Here is a 21,888-nt window from a genome sequence, read left to right on the forward strand (position 1 = left end):
TTCAGTTTGATAAATGACATTTTCCAAAATCTCATTTGTACATCTAGTAACTAAGAGTATGTACTTGAGTGGGATAATCCCTGGAGTTTCTGGGTTTTTATGGTCAGTAATATTGGCAAAGGATATACTCCATTCATCTATCTCCACTAATCCATCTTTCAATAAAAATAAAACCTTTATTCCATTAGCTAGAGGGTGTTTTTCCCCCCTATTTAATTCAGCTCTCCATACTCCAAAGCCTCTGGGAGGGTCCCAGGGCCCTGAGAGGAGTAGCCTGACCACACCAACTCCAAATACATTTCAAATAATTCCAACAAACTCACCAAGCCAAGTTAGAGAAAATTATATCCAGGTCAAAGAGTCAGAGTCAAGGGAGTTCTTCTGATTCATTTTTGTCAATAATTGGTCCAGACAAGAGAAAGGCAGGAGGTTCTAAACCTGAAGGATTATTGTCATTCAAAACTAGCCTGGTCCTAGGGATTACCAAGTATACTAGTTCTGAGGCTGGAAACTTGATCAAAGGGATCAGGAAAGATGGTGTCTCTCCAAAGAAGACTGCATATTATCACCTGCCTATGTTCCTTGAGGCCTACTGTATATGGTGAAGGATCTATTGACCTTTACTCACTTGGTATAGTCTAGTTAGATATAAACAAACTTTTAATATATTTACTTTTAAAAATTGAATTATCATGTATTTTAAAAAATAAAACCAAAAAAAATTACACTTAACTCTATACTTAAAAGTACACTTTCCTAAGAGGGACTTCATTCCTTATGAACCTATGTGACCTGAAGTAGGTGATGATGCTCTCCAGAGAATGGGCTGATTGGATAAAAGTATTATGAAACACCTCATAGAAGTTCAGGACATAGGTTGGGGAGGGAAAAAACGCATAGGAAAATTAAAACAAGAGAAGAAAAGAAGTAGCTGGGACACCAGAGGTTGTTCCTGAGTTGTATCTTTTACCAGGGTTGAAATCCCTTTCTCTCTTTTCTCAGTCGTATTGATGTGAGACTGACAGACAGTGAGGAATCTTAAATTACCCTTGATTATGCCAGGAAACAAGAACTGCAGAATCCTAAATCCTAATTCAGTAGCTTGTAGGTTATATTATAACTCAGAGAGCAACTTGTTAAAATTTTAGTATAAGCAGTCACATCTCAGAAAATCAACAAATGCTACATATCAGATTTTGAGTTGTTTTATTATTAATTGTCTGAACTTAAGAAAGTGGTGGAAAAATTTAATAATGCAAATTAAATTCATAAGTATGTCCTATATACATTTGCCCCCAGAGGGTTAGTTGTTAAACATTTACCAACATACTCCTGAGTAAGAGACAGTGAGACCTCAAACATTGCAAGTTCATCCCATGAACAAATTATTAACACCTTTTGCTGCTTCCCAAGTTTGAGTCTTTTGCTGAATTTTCAGCAGGGGCAAATTGAACTAACATTATTTTGTTGCTGGAGGTGGAAGGAAAGGGAGCACCATGAAGTCAGGGAAGGTGAGTTTGCTGTTCATTACAATTTTCTTGTCATTTACTTTGAAATTATATTTTAAGTGTAAGGATGGGAGTTGATGTAATCAACTTTAAGATCCCCAGGCACAAAAAAATTTCTTAAGGGGAATCAGATTAAAATGTAATGGGAAGTGTTCAGAAAAATAAATAAAAATTTAATACAACATAGATAATATTGATTTATGGTTTTCCAAGTCAATTCAGCCCACAAAGATCACTTTCTATTTGAGTTTGATATCACAGGTGTCAAATCAAATTCCCTGTGCTACTTTGGTGATTAAAAAGTCTCTAATTTGATACCTTAACTAGGTGAGAATAATCATAGTATCATAGTCTTTAGGCTAAAAGGTTGATAAGTCCATAATCAACTAGAATGATATATCATAGGATTAGAGTGACAGATTAGATGGGGAAATTTGTTTAGACCCCTATAAAAGAGTTTAAAAAATGGAACCAATAGGAACTAGGGTAAAACCCAAGAGATTTTTCAAGTGCAAAGAGTGGAGAGTGTCCCAGTTAAGCCCATAAGGAGTCATTTTGGGGACCTCTGCCTTTGTCTCAGTTTCCCCATATTCCTGGAGCATAGAAAGATCTCATGAACTCTGAAGATGTGGAAGGCTTTTTATTTTTCCATCAACTTAGCAGCATCCCCAAATCAATTGATGGTATTGTCCATCTCAAAAGTCAAGGACAGGTTGGATACATAACAAAAGTTTGACCAAAACAAAAGCTACAACATACCTAAGGTGCACATCTTGAGTAAAAAGAATTTCCAAGAGTTCTGAGTTAACCCTTTGGTCACATGTACTCCCTAAGTTTGAACCCACTTTTCTGTGAAAACACTGTTTTCAAGTAAGTATGTCACAGACTTTTTTGGAGGGATGGTAAGAAGGAATGTTTTTCTACAAAGCATTCTTATTAAACCATCTGATTAAATATCCCTTTTTAAAATTAAGTTATATTGATTAAGTCTGATTGACTAATTGATATGGATTGATATTCATAGCATGAAACAAACCTGGGGGCTCATAAACTACATCATGGAGTGAGGGGAGGGAATCCACTCCTTCAAAGACATCCTTAGATTCTGAGAGGACAAATAAAAGTCTTGCTCAGAATATCCACTCTGCCATGGAGTTGGATTAGTAATCTAGCTTCAGAAAAGTGCTTCAGGAATTAACATCAATCAAAAATTAACATCAATATTACTATGAGAGTGTGTGCATGTGTCTGTTTGTATGAAAAACTCTAACTAATCAAGATGCAGAAGAATGAATGGGAACTTAAGTTGGACTTAAAATCAGGGAGACCTAAATTAAAATCCTACCTCATACTCACTGGTTGGATATCTCTGAGCAATTCACTTAATCTCTCAATTTCAGTTTCCTCAAATATAAAATGAGGATAATCATGGCACCTAATTCCTAAAGCTATTGTGAGGATTGAATGAATGAGATAATATTTAACACTGTGTTTAGCCTTGTGCCTGCTGATTATTGGATATTTAATAAATGTTTTTTTCTTTTTCCTTCTCCTACAATGGGAATATAAAAAATGTACTGAGAACTTCAGAATAAGTTGGATCACTACATTTTTAAGGGCTCATCCTAAAATATGTATTTTTGAAATTTTTAGATTTTTTTTGAAGAGTAACACTGTTACCATAAGTGTTTTTTGTAGTTTCCTGAAGTATATCCCTTTGGTATTATTGCATATTGCAGCATCTTTGTAAGGGGTTCACTTTTGCTGCTCCTTTTAGCTAGGTAGTTATTTGGTAGTCTGATTGGTATGGCACTGGATCAGTAATTTAATTTGATTAGACTTGCCATTTTTATTATATTATCTCAATCTAACCACGAGCAATTGACATTTTTCCAATTATTTAGATCTGCCTTTATTTGGGTGAGAAGTACTTTATAATGGTGTTCATATAGTTTCTGAGTTTGTCTTGGAAGGTAGATTTCCAAATTTTGTCTGAAGTTATTTTAAATGGAATTTCTATCTCTTGCTCTTGGCCTTTGCTGTATGTATATATATATACATATATATATATATATATATATATATATATATATATATATATGTATATATATATACATATATATATACATATATTTATATTTATATGTAAATGCTGATTGGTTTACTTTATATCCTGCTACTTTGCTGAATTTATTAATTGTTTCAAGGAATCAGAACTGGCAATGAAGAAGCAAAGCTTTCACTCTTTACTGATGATGAGATGGTATACCTAGAGAACCTGATTCCTCCAGTTTCTTTTTTTTCTCATTGCCACAGCTAGCATTTCTAATACTATATTGAATAGTAAGAGTGATAATGGGCATCCTTGTTTCACCCCTGAATTTATTCTAAATGCTCTGAATTTATTCCCATTAAATATTGTGTTTATGTTTTAGATACTATTTATTATTTTAAGAAAAACTCCATTTATTCCTAAACTTCTTAGTGTTTTTAATAGGAATAATGTTGCATTTTATCAAAGGCTTTTTCATCATCATTTGAGATAATCATATAATTTCTGATGGTTTTACTATTGATATGTTTAATTATGTTGAGTGTTTTCCTAATATTGAACCATCCCTGCCTACTTGGAACAAATCCTATATGATTTTGGTATATCATCCTAATAATAACTTGCTGTAGTCTCATTGTTAAAAGTTTATTTAAGTTTTTGCAGCAATATTTATTAGGGATATAATTTTCTTTATCTATAATTTTCTTTGTGTTGGTGTCATAAAAGGAGTTTGACAGAACTCCTCCTATTTTTTAAAATAGTATATGTAGAATAGGAATTAATTGCTCCTTAAATGTTTGCTAGAATTCACTTGTAAATTTGTCTGGATTTTTCTTAGGAAGTTTTTTTTTTGATGGTTTCTTCAATTTCTTTTTCTGAAATGAGTTTATTTAAGTAATTTATTTCATCTTCTGTAATCTGGGCAGTTTGTAGTTTTTACAAATATTCATCCATTTCACTTAGGTTATCCAATTTATTGGCATAACCCATTTACTTTTGTATGCAAAAACACAATAGGGCTACTATGTGAAATGGTGGCTTGAGTGTTGGACTGGGAGTAAAGAAGACTCATCATACTAGCTGTGTGACTCCCTGGGCAAGTCACTTTATTCTGTTTGCCTCAGTTTCTTTATCTGTACAATGAATTAGAGGAAGAAATGGAAAACATCACAGGATGTTTGTCAAGTAAACTCTAAATGGGGTCATGCAAAATAATTAGAAAATGACTGGACAACAACACCAGTATAACTTCCAAGATTTCTGCTTCATAATTTGTTCAATTAAATATGTTTATTTGCTATCTGAGACTGACTTCTTTATGAGTCTGGTGTGAAGAAAGCTAAAATTCTCAAGAGTAAACCAACTTTTACTCTTTATAATCTGGGTCAGGGCCACCTCCCTCTTGGAAATTCCAGGAAAGTTAATTTTATTCTGAACCACAAAACATAACATTGTAGCCCTAGATTGCAAATTGTGATAGATGTAATTCTAGGCAAATACCATTCTTGAAAGTAGGGGAATGAAGGAATAATGTCCTTGTCATGGTCATTTTACTTTCCACTAAGATGGAAATCATAGTCATCCTTAGAGATGTGGAGAAGGGTGTTCCAGATCTTATTTATCTAAATATATACCTGCCACACAGTTTATTCTAACTTTACTGTAGCCTCTAGAAAAACCATCCAGTAAAATCTAGGTTCTGTTGACCCAAACTTAGAATATTTCTTCTTCCAATATAAGTATTTTGTGTATGTATATATATATATATTTATATTTATCCATGCACATGGATATAAATATATATGTATACATTATATATTTATGTATGTATGTATGTATATATGCATTACATGTATATGTTGTTCGGTCATATCCAACTCTTTATGATTCCTTGGACCAACTGTTCTTGAGATCTTGTTAGCAAAGATATTAAAGTGTTTTCCTTGTATTTCTCCAGTAGATTAAGGCAAGCATGATAAGTATCTTACCAGGGTTACATAGTTAATAAATACCTGATGCTGGATTTGAACTCATCCTCCTGACTCCAGTCTCAGTGCTCCTATTCACAGTAATCTAACTTCATGTTTACATGTGTATATATATATATATATCCACACAAATCCATGAATATACACATCCACATTTATCCATGTAAATGAATATATCTTTCAAGACTAACCAATAGGCAAAAGGTTTGTTTCCAGTGAAACTTTTGTAGGTCAGATTATTTATTTAACTTTAATTTATAATATTAGTCTGTGTAAAAGTGAATTGAAATTTTCTTAGTGTTATTGTTGAAGAGAACTTTGGAATTAACATTTTATCTTGTAAATATGAGTCACCACGAGTGTTCAATGAAGATACTTTGTCTTCACTGAGGATTATTGGTTTTCAGAGTATTTATTGTTGATGGTGATCAAATTGTCAAGGCCATACAGGAGATTCTTCGGAAGAATATAAAGCAGAGAAACCAAGGTGAAAGAATTCTACTTTTTTAGACAATTTGCATAATATAGTTACAATTTATTCTTTAACCTTGGATGTTGCCATTTGTTGATGTCGCTAGTAGTTGAATGCCAAAGGAAAGTCTGCCTATGTCAGACTCTGTCTCTGTCTGTATGTGTGTATGTATGTGTGTGTGTGTGTGTGTGTGTGTGTGTGTGTGTGTGTGTGTATATATAATGTTTTTATATGTGTATAATATGTCTCTCTATCTCTGTATATATATATATATAATGTTTTTATATATTATATGTGTATAATATGTCTCTCTATCTCTGTATATATATATATATATATATATATATATAAAACTTATATGTCTTTGTCTCTCTGCCTCTCTCTCTGCCTGTCTCTTTTTCTCTGTCACTCTCTCTCTATATATATATATATATATATATATGTATGTATATATATATATGTGTGTGTGTGTGTTTATATATATTATACATATAATATCTCTCTGTCTCTCTATCTCTGTTGCTCTCTGTCTCTATCACATAAACACACAAACACACACACACACACACACACACACACACATACACACACACCCTGCTGTCTGGGGTGAAGAAACCTCTCAAAAGGGAGAAGAATTAGATAAACCCTGCATATTCCAAGTTAACATCTTTACTTTTTTTTGAAAGAAAAAGCTATGCATTATCATGGTAGCAAAAGGAGGGCTTGGCATGTCAGAGTAGAACGACCCAGTCTAGCAAAATAATGGTTCAACCCAATTAAAGAGTTTAACCATGAAACAATCAGCTTTGCAGCTTTAACCATCTAACACCTATCAATGAAACTTTTGTGTTTCTGAGAGATATCTAGTGAATGAATGAATAAATAAAGACATGAATGAATGAATAGATAAGTAAAGGACATGAGTGTCCTCAGAGAGCTGAGTATACCATGGGCACATATGATCCCTACCTATGTTCATTATTCCCATAGTACTTTGTACCCATTCTTCCTTAGAGACACTGTGTGTTTATTGGTAATACCACAGAGTTATGAGTGGAATTTCTTTTTACAATCCTTCTTACTTTAATCACTGCTTAGTAGTGGTTTAACTTAGAGTTCATATGTTCAACTGGCCGAGTAGTAGAAATGTAGCCTCCTATGGGAATTAGCCCTCCAACCCTTAGGTAACTTAATTATAGCAGTTGCCCGACCCTCTGGGAAATCCCTGACTCAGGGGTCAGGTCTTCCATTGTATCCAGGCTAACACCAGTTGTCCTGATTCTATATTATCGGGGCACTTGGTTTAGATGGTGTTGCTGATAGGAAATTTCAGAAAATCTGAGGGAAAGGGGGCACTTAAAGATTGGGTTCATTTTAAGTGAAAAATTCACAGACAGACCATCTTGAACCCAGAGTTAAGAAAAGCTTAGATTTTAATTCACAGGCTACACAAAAGGTTCACAGGTTACAACAGTGTTCCCATGTTACTAAAAGTTCACCAAAGGTAATAGCAAAGGTATTTAAGACAGGGAAAAGAGGAAAGGGAAAAGCCATGAGATGTGACCAGCTTATTCCCATAAGGATTCAGTCACATGGACCTGAGGTCACACTGTTCATTATAAGCTGGGAAAAAAGTAGTCAAGTTATAAAGGGAAAATGGAAAAGAGAAGAAACTTAGTTGAAAGAAAAGAGAAAGAAACAACAGGGAGCCAAGGAGAGGAAAAGAGCAGAGATGAAAAGTTTAGATCAACATAAATCTAGCTACATGGAGCTGGGGTCACATTGTTCCAAATGAATGGTCAGATTTATGAGAAGCTTAGAGAGACAGCTTATGTCTCACAGAGGGAACAAGAAAAAGTTTTATGGAAGTCTGCTCAAGCACCTTTCCAGTGGATAGGATAAGGTTGGTGCTTAAGGAGTGGTTTAGTCCCTGGCTCCAGGTATTTTCTAGTGCATATGCCACAGCCCTAAGGAGTGACTAAGACAGCACTCATTGCTTAGGAAGAGAGAGAAAGACTGACTGAGACAGAAACAAAGACAGAAATCCTATTGAAAAAGGTAGGGCACACCTGCTATTCCCAAAAAATTAACTTGATGAGGTTATGTGAAAATTGAATATTAAACTATTTACTGTGGTATAAAAGATGTTGAGGAAATTTAAATTCATCTCCAGTGAGAGGATGGATTGAGAACAAATGGAAGAGGAGGCTAGCTCATGCTCATTAGACAATGAGATAGTAGTCTTCAATAGTTTATGATACAATGATATCATCGTCTTCTGCAGCTCAAGGTGTTGTGGTTGTTAGTGACAAAGTACAGACTGTCAGTCAATCAATAAAAATGCTCTCTCAATGAGAGTCATCTGTCTTCTAAATTAGTGGTATTTAATACACAATCTGAGGGTTCCATGATGCCCACAATATGCCCAGTTATAAACTAGACTTGATTGAAGTGTAATCGGAAAATCTGAACAAAATAAATAAAAATTTATTATAATAAAAATATTAATATGGTCATCTAAGTCAATAAGCAGTCCATGAGGATCCTTCTATACAGTTTAGCAGTAGCGATTTCTGTTTTACAAATGAGGAAACTCAGGCACAGAAAGATTTAATGACTTACCCAATGTCAAGTGACTCTAAAGAAGCAACTAGGTAGTGAAGTGGTTAAGCATTAGAACTGGAGTCAGGAAGAGCTGAGTTCAAATCCAGTCTTAGACATTTACTAGCTGTGTGATTCTAAGCAAATCATTTAATCTCTGTCTCAGTTTCTTCATCCATAAAATGAGGATGATAAAACACTTACCTTTCAGAGTTGAGAGAATTGAAGAAAACATTTGTAGAATACTTAGCAGAGGGTCTGATGAATAGTAGGTGCTTGATAATTGTTCATTTCCTTCTCTTCTCCTTTCTGCCAGGTTGTGAGGAAATTCTGAGGGAAAATGAGAGTAGGCTGTAAATTCAAAGAAATTATAAGAAAATGAATATTGAGAAACCATATACATGCTTATCATCCATGAATTTTCTTCAATTTTTATCCCCATATTTGGGTTTATATTTTTTTTCTGTTATAGATTGAACCATCCTCAAATATAGTCACAGTCAGTACATATAGTCTTCTTATAGTCCTCCTGTCTACACTTTTAATTATTTCATATAAGTGCTTCTAAATTTCTTTATATCCTCCATAGACCTCATTATTGTAGCGTTTCATTATGTTGATATTTCATATTCAGCTTCCTGCCAACTGCTAAACATTACTTCTTAGCAATTAAAATTATATTGTTATGAGTATTTTAACAGTTCTTTTTCCTTTGTGATACACTCATCAGATGATAGGGCAGGATTAGATTTGTGCCTTTTGCAACTGCCACTTTATACTCTATAAAAAGTTCATTCATGTGCAGTTCTAGTAATGTATAAATGTATCCCTTGTCCCCTAGAGGTCCAACTTTTTTATATTTTTTATTTACTTATTTTTGAAAGTTATTTTATTTTTTCAATTACATGTAAAGATAGCTTTCAACATTCATCTTTTTCTAAGCTTTTGAATTAAACACTTTGTTACCCCCCCCCCCGGGAATAATCTGATATAGGTTATAAATGTGCTATCATGTTCAACATATTTCCATATGATTAATGTTGAGAATGTTTATTTATTCTTGCAAATCTGATGTGAGTGAAATAGTTTCTCAGTGATTTCCTATTCTATTTCATTGTTAGTGAGGATCAATATTTTTTCTAATGGTTGTTCATAGAATTTGCATTCTTATTAATAGATTATTTGTTCATATACAGTGAAAATTTATGTGATAGGAAGTAGATTCAGTATTCATATTGCAACTACTCTCCTAGAGCCACTTTTCCAGATGCTTACCACCAGCACTTAAATTGAGGTCCCCAGAGGGTTGGCTGACTATAATTTCTTGACTATTAATCTTAGAGCTATTAGATTAATCCTGATGAGTTAAGTTTCTAGTACTAACTCTTATAAGTCCTAGTCCCTTCCAGTGTGTTTCTTGTTGATAGTCAGACAAATTATTTTTTTAGCAAAGGACAATACCTAAAATGACATAGAACAATAGTTTGTAAAATCATCTCCACTTCACACTCCTATGCCAGTGGCTCACTTGACACCTGTATATACAAAGGTTCCCCCCCCCCCCCAACTCAACCCTGCAGGAGATTAGGATCAAATTTAAAGTAGAAAGGCAGAGAGGTAATACATGTGGTGAAAGGGAACCTAGCAAATCCTGGGCAATGAGCATTCTTTTCACCTTCTGTGGAGTCTTCATGAAGTGTTGAGGCAAAAAGTGAAGAGGAATTAAGAAGCTTCTTGATGAGGGTGAAAGAAAAGAGTGTCAGTTTTGACTGGAAGCTTAACATAAAACAAACAAAAAAGATTTTGGCAACTGGTTTTAATTGAAAAGAAAGAAGTTTCAAATGAATGATGGGGGTTGAAGCCAGATTGTAAAGGGTTTAGAAGACACTGAGAAGAGAAAAATGAATATTCCAACCATAGATAACTTTTTCAAGGGGTTTAGCTGAGAATGGGAGGAGAAATACTAAACTATAGCTAACTTCAGAATCAAAGAACCTGAATTCAATTCCTGGCTACTTATAGCTATAGGTCCTTGGCCAGGTCACTTCCTCTTATCTATAGTTTCACTTTTTCCTAATCTGTAAAATGAGGGGGTTGAACTAAACAATGTTTAAGGTCCCTTCTATCTCAAGATTTATTATTCCCTTATTACAGCCTCAATACTTTTTTTCACTGTTTCTTTAAAGCAGGTGTGTGAGCCCATTACTGCAGCATTATTACATTTTATTATTACATTCATTGATTATATGAGTTACATTGTAGTCATAAATAAATATTAAATTTTATATGCAGCTCTTAACAAGTTTTTGTTGGACAACAAAGCCAAGAAGAGCTAAAGGGTTGGACACCCATGCTTTAAAAAATACAGGCATAATTTCCTTATGCTTTCCCAGGCATAGTCCCAACCAACTTTTCCAGATTGTCTCATGATACTCCACTTCTGCTCCAAACTATTCTTTCTTATCTTGATCTCTCCTATATTATAGGTAATAGGGAGTCACTGAGGGTTTAAGGGAAAGGAAGTAATTAATATAAGTCCTGTGTATTAAGATAATTGGTTTTTTTACCTAAGTGCATGATCATTCAACAAACATTTCTTTAGTGTCTTTTACAGGGTTTCTTAACTGTTTTTGTAAATGTAAGAACCCCTTTCAAAATCATATTTTAAATTTAAACAAATTTAAGTAAATATTTTAAATATTTAAGATAATTTTAAATTAATTTTAATAGCTAAATAAATTAAATTTAAAATACATGGAATTTCAAAGGAAATCAATTATTTTAAAATGTAATAGTCAAAATATTAAAAGTTTCAACTTCACAGATCCCCTTAATTCTAAGTGGCCCTCAGGTTAATATAATCTATCTAATCCTTGAGATAGAGGCAGGAACTCTTTGCAAACCAAAGCGAAATTGATTTTCTCCCCAAGTGGTCCTGATGGAAAAGATCATACAACCTACCTCCATAGGATCTTCAGTTCCTGACTCAGTGTGGTGGAAGAGAGTCAGGAATTATGAGAAAATAACCCAAAGAATAGAAAAGAGGAGAGAGAGAGAGAGAGAGAGAGAGAGAGAGAGAGAGAGAGAGAGAGAAGAAAGAAAGCACACGTAGTGACTTAAATCCATAAAAGGTGCACATTTGTTGTTTAACTGAATAAATGTTTGCTAAATTGAAAGCCATATTTGTCTCAGCAAAGTAACAGTTTGCATAATATGATTTGGAGTTTGTAATCCTTTGCCCAGAATACTCTCCTTCCAGGCTTTCCTATCTTCCTTAAAGTCCTAGCTAAAAATATCACCTTCAATAGGAAGTCTTTGAATCTCCCTTAATTCTTATACCTCCCTCTGTTGATTATTTCCACTTCATTCTATATATATACCTTGTTTGTACATAATTGTTGGCTTACTGTGTCTCCATTAGATAGTGAGTTCCTTGAATGCAGAGACTGTCTTTTTTCTTTCTTTATATCTTTAGAATTTACTAACTCTGGCAATATATAACATTTAATAAATGTTTATTGACTGACTTACCTTCAGTGTTTGAATTCACTGGATTAGATAATCAACCTCACAAGTCATTTTGAGCTCTAATGAGACTTCATAAGCATTAAATTCTTATCTGGAATATGTCACTTATTACCTCTGTGATATCATTTAACCCAAACTGTTGATTAGTTTCTTTAATTTTAAGATGAGAAAATTGGACTAGGTAACTTCTGAAGGGTTTTCCAGCTTTAGATCTCATGATTACTTTGTGTCATTGGCTCAGTCCCATGGGTCATTATTGAATTGAAGGGAATTTTAATCTGCTGCTTTTCTAAGGTTTTTTTGTTTTAGTTTTATGCCCAATTTGTTGGTCTGTTTTTTGTCTCTTTTATTGAAGAAAGTGTTTATAGATATTAATTTTCTCCTAAGTACTGTTTTGGATGCATTCCCAAAATTTTAGTACATTGATTGTCTCATTGTTGCTATTATTTTAATAATAATTGTTATTGCTTTTAATGAAATTATTTAATTTATTGTTTCTTTGATTTGTTCTTTAGGATTAAATTATTAAGTTTCCATTTTTTATTATTTACTTCAAAGAGCCTTTATTGAATATAATTTATATTATATTATATTATTTGCTTTTCTGCCTCTATTTTCACCCTAATCCATGTTTCACACAGTTGCCAAAATTATTTCCCTAAAGTTCAGATTTGACCATATCACTATATTGTGTAAGGACTCACTAAAACTCCAGTTCCCTGTTGCCCCTAGAATGAAATGAAAAATTGTTGTTTATCCTTCATTCAAGAAGAAAACCATGATATCAGGAGAGATGATCCTATGACAAACAAGTGAATTGGATTTGAATGTGTATTGCTGTGTTAAATTACCAGTCTCACTTTCTCCTCCATTCATCTGGGTCCAGCAATCAGTTATGAATCAGGACAATAAAAAGTGAACCTGGATGTAAATCAGTGTTAAGTGACTTGTCCAAGGTCACACAGCTAATAAGTGTCAAGTGTCTGAGGTGAGATTTGAAATTAGGTCTTCATGACTCCAGGGTTGGTGCTCTAGCCACTGCACCACTTAGTTGTCCTCTTTAGCATTTAATTTCTTCCCAATCTACCTTTTCAGCCTTATTACTAAACTTTATTCCCCTTTTAGTGTTCAATGGCAGATCATTAAAAACACAAAAAATGCTCAAACATAAAGGAGATACTATCCATTAAGTAGAACCATGTTGTTGTTCTTTTTTAAGGAAGAATAGATCTATATTGAAAACTTTTTACTGAGTTGAAATGAAAGAGAATTAACTTTGGGGTTTTTTTTTGATTGTTTTAAAACAAATAAAAATGTAGGTCCATACAGAAATGATGTATATGCTGTATATATCCACACAGATGTATATCCACACAAATATATATATCCACAAAGAAACAGAAACATGACTCCTGCTTAAAAAAAAAGGATTTATCTTCAAATACATCATAATCATCAACAAGCATTTATTAAGAGCTTACTATGTATTACACATACTTTGTGCTAAGCAGTGGAGATGAGGTCTTTGCCTTTTAGAAGCTCATAGTCTAATGAGGAAGACAACAATTTCAATAACTATGTACTTTCAAAATCAAAGTCACTTTCAGAATGTGGGGACTGAGACTGGAAAATATATATCCACATATAGATATATATTTGGGAGGTGGTCTTGTCTATTTAAGCATTCTGTTATAAAACCAAATAACAAAACTTACAGGCCTATGTAATTTAGCAATAACAATTTTAAAAAATTAACTTATAACAATCACTTTTTCATAAGATATATCATGATTTAAAACCCAAAGTATATAGATCCAAAATGACTGTCTTTAGATTAGTATTATAGTCTATGTGACCATTACAAGTAGCCACTGATAATTAAAGAGTGAATCCTCCCAACCATCCCACTAGCTATTCAAAATACCACACTCCACATGATTTAGAGAAATAGTTTATAGCTAGAAGGCTCATCTTACTCCTATACTAATCTACCGACCCTCAATTATTCATAGTTTCAATTTCAGAAAGTGTTTTTAAACACCATTCAATAGTTGATACTCAAAAGTTAAAAAAACATTGAACTATCACTTTCTGAAGATACACTTTCCAAGAGAAACTGTAAATGTCAGCTTTTTTTTAAAGGTTTTTACAAGGCAAATGGAGTTAAGTGGCTTGTCCAAGGCCACACAGCTAGGTAATTATTAAGTGTCTGAGGCCGAATTTGAACTCAGGTTCCTCCTGACTCCAGGGCCACTGCTCTATCTACTGCACCACCTAGTCACCCGTGAATGTCACCCTGTTTGCAATTGTGTTTGTCAAGAAATAAAACACAATGAGTAAAAGTTGTATCATATAACAGAATTCTCCTTTAGTACGTGGAAAGCCTTAACAAAAATATTCATTTTCATGGAATAGATAACTTTAAAAAATTTATTTTACTAAAGTTTAAATGATTGTATTTAATGATATTTGTTGTATTAGTGATATAAGTAAACCAGAGAACAGAATGTTGATACTGTTTTTACGCTGTTATGCTGTTATTCAGTCATTTTAGTCATGTCTGACTATGACTCTTAATTTAGTTTTTTTTCTTGGCAAGTATACTGGAGTAGTTTGCTATTTCCTTCTCCAGCTCATTTCATGGATGAGAAAATTAAGGCAATCAGAGTAACCTGACTTGCCAGGGTTACCCTTACATCATAAAAGGTGATTAGGAAGTAGTGGGTATCTGTAAGAAAGAAGGTTTTGGCTTAATGTGTAAAAGCTACTGAAAGGGAATTGGGTTTAGTTCAGCGAGGTCTCTGACCTGTGGTGGCTATGTAACTATGGGCAAATAATTTAAACTTTCAATGCCCTATTCCAGTGTTTAGCAAACTGCTTTGACAACACATCTCTGTCAATTAAAAAAGTTGTTTGTTTATTTATAAATTATATGCATGCACTACTCTACAAGGCCAGCAAGGTGACTCAGGGTTCCAAACCTGAAATCAAAAAGACTCATCCTGCTGAGATAAAATTTGAACTTAGATACTTATTAGCTGGGCATGACCCTGGGCAAGGGTAACTTCTTGCCTCAATTGTAAAATGAGTTGGAAAGGGAAATGTTAAACCACTCCAATATCTTTGCCAAGAAAACTCCCAGTGGAGTAACAAAGAGTCAAGCACAACTGAAATGAATTGATGACACTGCTGTACTAATATGTTACATTATGAAACTCCCGAAAATGGACATTAAAAGGAGATAAAGGCAAAATAAATAATTTTAACATATTTTTATTAATCATACAAAAACATTTTTGTGCTCACCAAAATACTAACTTTTTAAAGAAAGAATATTATGATTGATTAAACATACTTAAAAAGTTTTTAAAAAGATTGTCATGACAGATAGGGCAGATATATAAATATTTTTGGAGGTTGCTAGTCAAGTATGAAAATTTTTTGGTTACTCAGTTAAAAGATATATAAATTGACAATCAATAGCAATCATGAGTCAGTAATGATTTTAATCATATATTTGATTATAATTTGATATTAATCATTAATTAAGATATTGACTAGATCTGTGATTTCACTAGTATAGGAAATTTCATTTTGAGGAGATTCATTCCACCAATGCAGGCCAGTGGAGTGAGATCACTCAAGTAAGAAGTAGCAGAGTCAGAATTTTATAATTCCTTAAAGATATTCTCCCTACCCTGTCCCCTAAGGAAAGAAAATTAGGGAAAGTTCAAGAGCCCACATTTACATGATATTTTGACCAAACATTCACTAGAGAGAATTGATGGGAAGTTAAGAGAGAGAAAAGAATTGAGTCAGCTTAAATATTTAGAAAGCATCTTTTAGGTTCCTGAGTACTTAAAGATGAAAACACTATCACTCCTATCCTTAAAGAACTCATCTTCTAGGAGAAAGACAAGACACCCATATTGGCATGACAATAAAATTCACTTTTTTACAATTGATAACACAAGTTAGAGACAGTGCAGCAAAATGAATAAAGTTCTGAATTTGAAGTCAGGAAGACCGGGGTTTGAATTCTGTCCTCAATATTTACTATCTGCGTAAATATTTCTAAAGTTTGCTTTAAAAACTGAATTATAAATGAACAAAAAAATACTGATATGCTTAGAACTGATGACCTCTCAGGTCCTTCCCAGTTCTATTCTCTGATCTCTGATTACAGAAAGAAATGTGCTTACACTGGGTAAGTGAGTTTCAGTCATTTCCCTTAGCTATACAATAAACTAACCCCAAGAAAACACATAATCATGCTGTGTCTCAACCAGTCAATCATTGGCCTTGGGGTTAGCTTATTGTGTTTCAGGGAAAAGAAGAAAGAGATTTTTTTTAATCTGCTAGTCTGTCATTCTCTTTGGGAGTCCTAGATAGTGTGGCCTCTGACTTTTGATTGCCCTTACTGAGGTTAAGAAGGGCCTAGACTTGAAAATCCATTTAATGTTGAGCTAGAAGTTTCTTCTAAAATGGCATCACTCATGTCCTGGAAAGGAAAAACAATGCTTCACTCTTCCTACCACCCCATCATAGAACTTTATCAAATCAGCTTCTCTTATCTATTCTATGAAAATGAATTTAAGTATACTGAGTTAAGTATGTGCAATGTCACTGAGAAAGGAGGGAGGAACTGCAGGAGGGAAGAAATTTTTACAGCTGGGGTCCATTGGAGGAAAGGAAAATCTTAAAGAAGATGTTACCTGTGCTAGAACCTAAAGGAAGGGAATTATTTCAATAGGCAGAGATACAAAGGGAATATATTCCAGGCCGATCAAAAGTTATTACAAATGGGGACAGCTAGGTGGCGCAGAAGATAGAGCACCGGCCCTGGAGTCAGGAGTACCTGAGTTCATATCCTACCTCAAATACTCAATAATTACTTAGTTGTGTGGCCTTGGGCAAGCCACTTAACTCCTTTTGCCTTGCAAAAAACCTAAAAATAAAAGTCATTACAAATGAATAGAGGCAAGAGGTGAGGAAATGGGAGGACAGTAAGCAATCTGGCTTGGTTGAAATAGGAAATTCATAAAAAGGAGTAGAATAAAGTAAGGCAGGAAATATAAACTTGAGTTGGATAGTTTGGCATTCAAGAACATTCAAAAAATAACATATGATAGATTTTATCCTATAGGCAATGATGAGCTCCTGAACATTTCTGAGTAAAGCATTTCTGATCAAAGACTGAAAAAGATTACTTTGGCAACTTGTGAATGTTGGATTGGAAAGGGAAGAGTCAAGAGGTAGAGAGACCATTTAAGGAAGGTATTACAGTTGTCTGGGCAACCCATAAAAATAAATCTCCCTATTAAGTTTTGAGTTAAGGAGGAGGCAGCCAGCAGACTTCCTGGTATTTAAGAAAGGCATTGCTGGTAAATAGAGAGTGCAAAGTAGAGAGAGAGAAGCTGAATCTTTCCTGAAGTATTCAGTGTTGAAGAGCCTATACAGGCCTCCAGGTGTCTCCTGAAAAGTGACAGTCTCTGCCATAGGTCCAAGCCCACCTCCCCACCCCCCTTCACTTTCCTGCTGTGATTTTTCCATGTGATTCCATCAACTTCAAGTGAAAAAAATGATTAACATCTGGTAAGGCACATCTCTTGTCCTCCTCTTCCAGCCTCGAATTCTTTTCTGTCCCAAGGGACTGAATTACACACCAGGGCTAACACATTCTCTATCCTGTTCTCCCTCTTCCTGCTTCACATAACTCGACTCAGGGTCCAGAGAGTCGCACAGACTTCCCTGAAGCATTCTGTTTAGGAAAAGTCAGACAAAAGGAAGGTAAATATACTGAGTATTTTCCTTATTTCCAGTCTGAAGATAGGTGGTACACAGTGCCATTGGAACCCAGGGCTAGGCTATTGATGGCGATGCACATGACTTAATAGAATGATGCCTTATTCCTCCTTGTGGTCCATACTCAACATAAAAGAGGCTTTAGGATGATTAGGAAGGGTACCAATTTGGGTAAAATGGCAGAACTCTCTGAGTCACAGTTGAAAGAAGAGACTCAAAATTTAGTGTAAGCATAATTACTATCATCATTAGCATTTACTTACATTACAGTATAGGGCAATCTTCAACAATGGCTGAGATGTAGTTGGCTATGGGGAAGGATTGAAGGGATGTAAAATAGATGACTGGACCCCCACTTTATCATAATCATCATTAATCAGTTGGCAATTTTATAGGAGTGATTGGTAATAATTATCAAGACATCAATATATTATGTCTACAATCAATATACATTTAGTCAATCAAATTAACCAATCAATATACATTTAGACTTAGTCAAGAATATTATCCCCTCCCTAATTTTTTTGAGAAATCTTACTATGTGGGCTTTGCCTACTACTCTCCAATGGCCTCTTCCAGTGAGATGAGGCTATTATTCAGGGTTATTCTCAGAATATTTATTAACGTTCCCCTCTACCCTGAGGAGTACAATTGTCTTCTAGAGTTTCAAAAATATGTTGTCCTAAGGTTAATTATTATTTAAAACTGCCCAGTTTAGGACTTTCATCCAAGTAATTGTTACCTATATTTGAAGCCACCATATATGCCAAGGCTTAAGTGCTCAAAAGATTCATTGTAAGTTCCTAAGATGTTCCATGGTTTCAGCAACATGTATGCCACTGACAATTTGGTTGGCCCCAAATCTTGAAGATTAAATCAAAAAGGACATTTCATTGAGAGGCCACACCAAAATTAAGTCCATTTTGTTTTTACTTGTGAGAAAGAACAATTCTGCTATAAATCTCATTGCTGAAAAAGTTTCACTGTCCATCTTCAGACATGGGAACTGATTAAGAACCCAGGAAAAAAAAAATCAGAGATAATCACATTTCAGCAGCTTTCTCCATTATCTTGGGACCTGGCCAAATCTATTACATCCTTCAATAAATTCTCCTTAAATATATGTTATGAACTAGGTTCATCTTTCACTTCTTAGTGGCCCAGTGGTAACATTTGTTACATAGCCATCCAATTCAGAAAGTATTTCCTGCTAAATGTTGAAGAAAGAGTAGGAGAGATTTATCAAAAGTTATCATCTGTGAAAATCTTTTCTTTGAGAGAACATGGCATAATTGCTAGAATTCAGGATACGGATTCAAGATCTAGGTTCAAATTCTATCTCAAACAATTATTAACAATGTAATCTTAAGCAAGTCAGCTACCATGCCTGGACCTCTATTATTCTTCCTCACATAAAACAAAGGAGATGGCTTCTAGATCTAAATCTATGACTTCTCCAGTGCCCCACAAACTCAGTAATATTGCCCATTCTTACCCTAAAATTCAGTGTTTACAATTTCCATCCTCAGCAATTGAATAACTATAGTGGAAAAAAAAGCACCAGTTTGGGAGTTAAAAAAACTCATGGTTCAAATATAATAACTGCCCAGTGAGACTTTTTCTTTCTCTGAGTCTCAGTTTCCTTAGTTGTATGAGGATTAGAATATTCAAACTATCTCATGTGGATATTGCATAAAAAGTATTTTGTAAACTCTAAAATCCTATGAAATGAAGATTATAATAATTATTATTTCCTAATGATTTGAAGATTATTCCAAAATCTTCAGCTATCTTCAAAGAGAAAATCTTTAAAATATGCTGAGATTAAGATAGTCTTTGTTAAATAGGCAGGGGACTAGAGCAGGTGTGTCCACCAGGAAGTAACTCCTCTAAACCTATTCAATGTGGCCAGCATCACATAGAAAAGTCAAATCACATTAAGGATTAAGCTGATCTATGATGTTGCAAAGTTCCTTCATTTTCTAGTTACACAACATGGGCTTTGAGGATATTATATGGTCCTTGGACAGCAAGTTGAAAACAGCTGGCTGAGAGGATGCCTTCAACTTCAGAGTAAAATCTAAACCTACAATCTTGATTTAGCTATTATCTCTTGGAATAATGATTTAGGAGCTAGATGGTTGTGTCCCTCTTCATTTCTGCCTTCTAATTTCCTAGTTTCTTTGAAGTACCAACCAAAATCTTATATTAATAGAAGACTTTATAACCTTCTTTATTATAGAGCTTCTCTTCTAATTATTTCCTATTTATTGTGCATGTATCTTGTTTATACATGTTTATTTGTTTGTTATCTATCCCACTGACCTCTTGAGCAGGGACCATTTTTTGCCATTTTATGTATCCCCAGTGTTTAGCACATTGCCTAGCATATAGAGGGTGCTTAAAAAATTAATGTTTAATGACTTACTGACTACTAATACTGCTGCTATTGCTGCTGCTATTACTACAATTACTAACATTAATAATAATGCTACTTCCTTCTATATCTTTCTTTTTTATATCTTTCTTTGCTCCTTCCCATTACTCTAGTCTCACCTCTCTTTGTTCTAAATGTGGTTTTAAAGGGAATTTTAATAGTCAATTTACAAGAAACTTCTTTTCTGCGAAAGTCTTCCCAATCACATTTAAATTAACTGATTTTAAATGTAAGAAAGAAATAATAGGTTAAGAATATTTAAAGTATATAATTTATACTCAGAGCCCAAGTGTTGCCCAGGGAGATGTGAAAGGAGCACTCTTTCCATCATGTTGAACAAGTATTGGCTATGGGCAGCAAACAGCCCTCTGTTTGGGAAGAGGCCAGCTTGGTTGGGTCAGGTTTCAGGGGCCAGTGTCTCTAGAGTGTCATTTCCTGTCTGTGATATTGGTTTTAAGCTGTCGGTGTGTTTTCTCCACTCCAAAACAAACAGGAAACCTGGATTTAATCAGCCAAGTATTGTAACAGATTTTCGGGTAGTTTAGCACTAGCTTTCTTTAAGGGACTGAGAAGTAGAGAATAGCTACTTATCTATCTTGTGACTACTTGGCCATTGGATTTCAGTTTGGATCCATTATTAATGAGTCTTTTAGGCAGTGGCCTCAAGGGTCATCTTTGTCTATATAGATGAGGAACTGGGGGCAGGAACTGGGTCAAGCGGGGGAAGGGATGAGAGCTAACTTCTTTGAGTCTATGATAGAGAAGAACTAATACCTTCTTGGTACAGCCTAACTCACTTCACCCTGGCCAGATTCGATTCATTCACTCTGGTTTTGCTTGGTCTAGTTCAACCTCAGTACAGTTTGGTTGGGCCTGACTTGATACAGCTTAGCTCTCTTCAACTTGTTCTTAGTTTTCTTCGGTCCAGCTTGGTTACCTATGACCTTCCACAATTTGGCTTAGTTCAGTTCTTTCTGCATTTGATCAGTTCAACTTGGCCTAATACAGAACAGCCGAGTCTAGATTAGCTTATGTTGGTCACCTTCATGTACCAGATGGAATTAAATGAGCTCATTGTGGTCAGTGTTTAGATCTGTGTTCTCATACTGGCTTCAACATTTACTAGCTGTGTGACTGTGGCTTCTTCCCTATGAGTCTCAATTTCCTCATCTGGAAAATGGGGTTAATTATACTTTCGCATCTAAGTCACTGAGGTTTTGTGAGCAAAATGCTTAGCAAACATTGAAGTTCCCTATAAATGCAAGTTTTCATTATGAGAACTATAATAATAATAATATGACTTGGGAAAAATAGAAAAAGATCCCTATTTTGCTATTCTTTGATCTTTCAAATTACTGTTGTTGATGAGTCATTTTTTCTTCATGACTCCATTTGGGAGTTTCTTGGCAAAGATATTGGAGTGGTTTGCCATTGTCTTTTCCAGCTCATTTTACAGATGAAGAAACTGAGGCCAAGATGATTAAGTGACTAGCCCA

The 21,888-nt window shown here is 34.4% G+C and overlaps 1 long non-coding RNA gene across 1 annotated transcript in view; it reads right to left on the reverse strand.

Moving 5' to 3' along the window:
- LOC141504180 (uncharacterized) overlaps positions 1–21,888 on the reverse strand; it is a 404,260-nt gene that overhangs the window by 307,985 nt on the left and 74,387 nt on the right. The window contains exon 3 of the long non-coding RNA XR_012473242.1: positions 8,827–8,952. This is a non-coding gene — a long non-coding RNA (uncharacterized LOC141504180). The remainder of the gene's footprint in view (positions 1–8,826; positions 8,953–21,888) is intronic.

The sequence above is a fragment of the Macrotis lagotis genome, chromosome 1 (assembly GCF_037893015.1).
Source record: "Macrotis lagotis isolate mMagLag1 chromosome 1, bilby.v1.9.chrom.fasta, whole genome shotgun sequence".
NCBI classification, from domain to species: Eukaryota; Metazoa; Chordata; class Mammalia; order Peramelemorphia; family Peramelidae; genus Macrotis; species Macrotis lagotis.